The sequence below is a fragment of the Myotis davidii genome, unplaced genomic scaffold (genome assembly GCF_000327345.1).
Source record: "Myotis davidii unplaced genomic scaffold, ASM32734v1 scaffold173, whole genome shotgun sequence".
NCBI classification, from domain to species: domain Eukaryota; kingdom Metazoa; phylum Chordata; class Mammalia; order Chiroptera; family Vespertilionidae; genus Myotis; species Myotis davidii.
The window spans coordinates 2,270,974-2,276,234 of NW_006286303.1; the positions used below are offsets into that span (position 1 = coordinate 2,270,974).

At 43.0% G+C, this 5,261-nt stretch overlaps 1 pseudogene; it reads right to left on the reverse strand.

Moving 5' to 3' along the window:
- Positions 1–907: 907 nt before the first annotated feature.
- On the reverse strand, positions 908–1,654 carry LOC102772648 (annotated as a pseudogene).
- Between the last annotated feature and the right edge of the window lie 3,607 nt (positions 1,655–5,261).

Sequence of the window (5,261 nt, forward strand, 5' to 3'; positions counted from 1 at the left end):
CAATAACAATTAATTATTATGTAATATGTAATTATATATGTGTTTTCCGATGGTCTTAGGCGACCCATGTGAAAGGGTCGTTTGTCCCCCAACGGGGTGGCAACCCTCAGGTTGAAAACCGCTGCTCCATATATCTTTTTAAAATCAGATCAACCTGACCCAATTCAGTGGAACCCAGAAGGAAAACAAGCTATAAAAGCTCTAAAGAAAGAATTATTTAAAGCTCTTTCTTGGGACACCTAAAAACACCTTTAGGAGTTTTTAACTCAAAATCACAGAAATCATCATAGGATATTATAGTCAGCAATTAGACTTAGTAGGCAAAGGCTCCCTTCCTGCATGACAGCCATCTCTGCTACAGCCATGTTATACAAACAAACAGGAGAGATATTTATGGGCTCTCCTTTAGTTATGTTCTTCATTCTGTTAACGTAAAAAACCATTGAAATCTGTAAAGAATTTTTGTGAGTTTATTTGAGCCAAACTGTCAACATATGCCGGGAGGCAGTACCTCAACGAACTGAGATAATGCTCCTGAGACTGGTGGGTTACATCTGTATTTATACATTTGCAATCAAAGGAGGGACGCAGGTGGGTTACATGAAATCCATTGGTGATAGATTAAGGAGGTGGGATAAAGCAAAGCGGGGAAACCCTGGGATTGGATAAAAAGTAAAATGATGGACACATACTTAGGTGGGTGCAGTCCTGAGCTTGTCAGGTCAGCATGTGGCCCCTTTCGTCCACAATTCTGTTGAATCTCTATGAACTTTCATCACCCACAACACTTCTGTCAGTTGATTGGCTTCTAATGGCCTATTCTTGCTTTCTGTCCCTAATATTACTTTCACTTGATGGAACCATATTTAAAAAACAAAACAGGCTTAATTCATTTTATTTTATAAAATTATGTGGTAGCCACAGCTAGAGCCTGAGTCCTCTGCTCAAAAACTCTGGGGAGGCTCTTTATGGCTGCTTAGTGAAATCTTGATAGGGAGACTTGGTGAATATAGTCTGTTTCCAGAGGTTGGAGCGAGGTAGTTGTAGGTCTTGGAGAAGCCATCAAAGGTGGCCTTGGAGATGTTTCCCAGGGTGGCAGTGCAGTCCATGGCTAAGGTGTAGCGCTGTTGATACCGGCCATCAGCAGCAGCTTCTTGGACACAGGGGCTGAGATGGTGCCAGTGTCCTGGGAGGGTGGGGATGAGGCACACCAGCACAGAGCCTTAGGGGTTGGTCACCTTTCAAGGCACGGTATGGAGCTTGCTAATCTTGTTTCTCCTGTAGGTTTGCCACACAGAGACAATAGAAAGCTTGGCCAAAATGATGACACCCCCCTCCCCGTCCCCCCAGATGGCAGTGGCTACCTCCTTAGAGCGCTTAACAGCCAGACCAACATGTCCAGTGTAGTCTCCAATGATGATAAATGCCTTGAACCAGGTCCTCTGGCCAGTATGTGTCTGCTTTTGAGTAGACATAATCTTAAAAACCTCTTCATGTCCTTGACCATGTGGCCCAGCTTGGTGATGGAAATCCCCTCCTTGTCCTTGGCCTTACCTCTGTGAACTCCACATTCTTGGCCCTGGCCTGACCCGGCCACAACCTTTTCCTGGATGCCGCTGCCAAATCCTCCAAGGAAGCCGCTGTAGCATCTCATTCCAGGATCCTGGGGCCTTCAGGCCTTCCTGCAGTCATCTGTTATCTGGTGTTTTTTCCAAGAAGAAGAATGTAACAATCTTAACCCATCAACTTTGCTACCTTCTTTGCAGGATGAAGACATCCAACAAGTGTGTTTTGCTTACTGACCACTTTCTTGTTCCTAGGAATGATTTATAGAAACTCTTATTGACTAGAGGCTCAGTGCACGAAATTCATACACTGGTAGGATCCCTGGTGGCTGCTGGCTGCTGGCTGCAGACTGGGACCTCCCTCCCTTACCCTGGCCCAGCCCTGCCCTCTGGTCAAACTCCCAAACTCCCGGACAAACTCCAGGACAAACTCCCAGTCGAGGGGACAATTTGCATACTATGCTTTTTATTGTATAGGACAATGCGGCTTAATTTGGTTTACAGATGGATCATATCTGAAAGATGAACAAGAACATTGCCCAGCTGGATATGCAATAACTTCCATGATGGACATAATTGAAGGTTGTTCTTTACCTGAATAAGATCTGCCTAACAGGCTACATTAATTGCTCTAACTATAACTTGAACTTGTCAATTGGCCAAAGAACAAAATCCAGTATTTACACTGATAGTTAAATTTGGAATTTAAATTTGAATTCTGGCTAAGAAAGAATTCTTATTAATTACTAATTACTTATTACTAATTACTTATCAATTCTACTAATTACCCCTCTGTGATTTTATAAATAAATGTTCTCTTACAGGTTTCCTATGCCTTTGGTATAGCTCACAACTTTGGAATGTTATGGAAGCAGCGAGGCTACTGAACGTCCTCAGGGTAGCCCATAAAGAATGAGAAACAGGTTGCGAAATTGTTAGATGCCATACAGCAACTGAGACAATTGGCAATCATCAAAATGTCAGGACATTCTAATGCTGCCATCATGGAAGCAAAAGGAGCATTTAACTGATGCTACAGCTAGACAGGTAGCATTAAACAGCCAAGTTATCCAGACCCGAGAATTCTTGCTTCCTATTAAATCAATAAAAGATCGTCTTTTACAGTTCCAACTGATAGCTACAGAAAATGAAAGGAGGATATGGCAACAAAAGGGGGAACTTGGGCCCAGACAAGCAGATTTGGTTTTGACCCAATGGGAAACCAGTCTTACAAATAGGGGCTCAATTAACTAAACTTCAACAGGTACAGGAGCTAACACGTTGAGGCCCTTAGAAGATGATTTCATGGAGTAAACAATATAGGGTGGGGCAAAAGGAGGTTTACAGCTGTTCATGTGGAAAATAATACAATAATTAATAAATAATAATACAAGATAAACTCTGTGTTTATCATACAACTGTAAACTTAATTTTTCCCACCCCAGTATTACTAGAAGCTCCTACTGTAGCTCATAAAGTCTGTAGTAGATGCCTGTGTCCAAAATATAGCCCTAGAAAATCACTCCATGGGTCCCAAGGGCATTTCCTACTTCCTTTAGGTTAATCTGAAGTATGGTAATTGGATTTCATCCAAATGCCACCATCTCAAGTATGCAAATATTGTTAGTTATGATCTGTATGTTTTCTCACTGGGTTAAGGCATTACCTTGCAGAAAAGCAACAGCCTTAATGGTAGGTAAATTATTATTGGGAGAAAATTCCCAATTGCGGAATTTTCTCTGAGTTACATAGTGACCGAGGAATTCATTTCACTGGGCAAATAATGCAATCCATCTGGAACATTTGACCTATGCTACAGCATTTTTATTGGATTCATTACCCCAGTCCTCTGGATTAGTGGAATGCATAAATGGTACAATTAAAACACAACCAGGTAAAATTTTAAAAGCTTTTAATCTCCCTTGGCCAAAAGCTCTCCCTATAGTGATTGTCAACCTGAGATCTACTCCTTTTTGCAAACACCATCTTTCTCCTCGTTAAATAGTCACGTGTCACCTTATGTATCGGGATAAAGGGGCATATGAACCAACCTTACTAAAAGGAGACATCCTGCATTATTATCAAGGACTTATTAACCAGCTTAAAGAAAATGATAAACTAGTAACTTATTCATTTCACAGTGTGCCTTCGGAGATGAAGACTTCAAAAACCATGACTTACAACATGGAAATATTGTCCATTGGAAAATACATCAATTAAAAAGTCTCTCCAGCCCTGGCTAGTGTGGCTCAGTTGGTTGAGCATCATCCCATGCTATGAAAGGTCACTGATTTGATTCCCAGTCAAGGCATTTACCCAAGTTGCAGGTTTGATCCCTAGTTGGAGTACAGACATCGGAGGCAACCAATCGATGTCTCTCACATCAGTGTTTCTGTCTCTCCCTCTCCTGTCCCCTCTCTCTAAAATCAATAAAAATATTAAAAATAAATAAAGACTCTCTCCAACCTTGTTGAAAGGGACCTTATTGGGTATTACTAATCCATGTGCAGCTAAACTTAAAGGTGTTCATTCAAGGATTTATATTTCTCACTTAAAAAAAATGTTTAAGGTGCCTCACTGCAAATGTACATCTGCCCCTGTCTCTGACACTCACCCCTGTCTACAGCGGACATCAAAGGCTCCTGGAAGACAAGAAGCCACTGACATCAGAGGTAAACAGCTATCCCAAGACCTCAGAAGGCCTGTATACCTACAAATTGATGTTGAACTTTGTTTGATCGTCTTTACCCATATGCTAATAATATTACTCATTATAATACTTGTTCTTTGGACTTTTCTCAAACCTTGTTCTTATATAGCCCAACTATTAATAATTGCTAACGGTATATAAGATAATTTTTATATTAATAAGAATACTCTTTACGGTTTCTCTTTTGAATTTAGAAGGACTATTATTACAGAAGAAGAAAAAGAGATGAATGTGTCTTCGAGAGAAATTAAAAGGAAGTAGTTTATCCTAATAAGTTGGTTATTTCTGAATGAGTAAAAAGACAAACTAAGAAGGACAAGGGGCATTGTAGAAGGTTAGTAGAAAAGGAATCTTGAGAAAGGAATTTTATATATAAACTAGTGGCCCGGTGCATGAAATTCATGCACATTAAAAGGGGATTAATTAGAGGAAATACTTTAATATTGCTATTTGTCCTTTCTCTATAATAGAAGTGTCAGAGATGAAAGAAAATTAGTAAAATGTATATGAAAATCTTCCTCCTGTCAGAGTCTGGGGTGCACTATGGGAACCAGAGTCAAGTCCCCGCCCACCCACGTGCTCCTCAAAATCGTGTGAGACCCAGACCCGGCCGGCCCCACGCCCATTGGGCTAGCTCCAGACACAGCCGGTCCCACTCTTGTCAAGCCCTGCCGGGCAGGGTCACAGCCTCAGGTCCCCTGGCCTGGGCCGGGCAGGGGAGAGCAGCCTGAGGGCTCCCGTCAAGCCCCACTGGGCAGAGGGCGCAGCCTGAGGTCCCCAGTCCGGCGCTGGGGTGGAGGGCACAGCCTGAGGTCCCCTGGCCCGGTGCCAGGGTGAGGGGTGTGGCCTGAGGCCTCCCAGCCTGGGCCGGGTGGGGGGTGTGCCTTGAGGTCCCCCATCAAGCCCCGCCGAGTGGGTGGCGCAACATCAGGTCCTCCGGCCCGGCACTGGGAGGGGGGCGCAGCCTCAGGTTCCCTGTCAAGCCC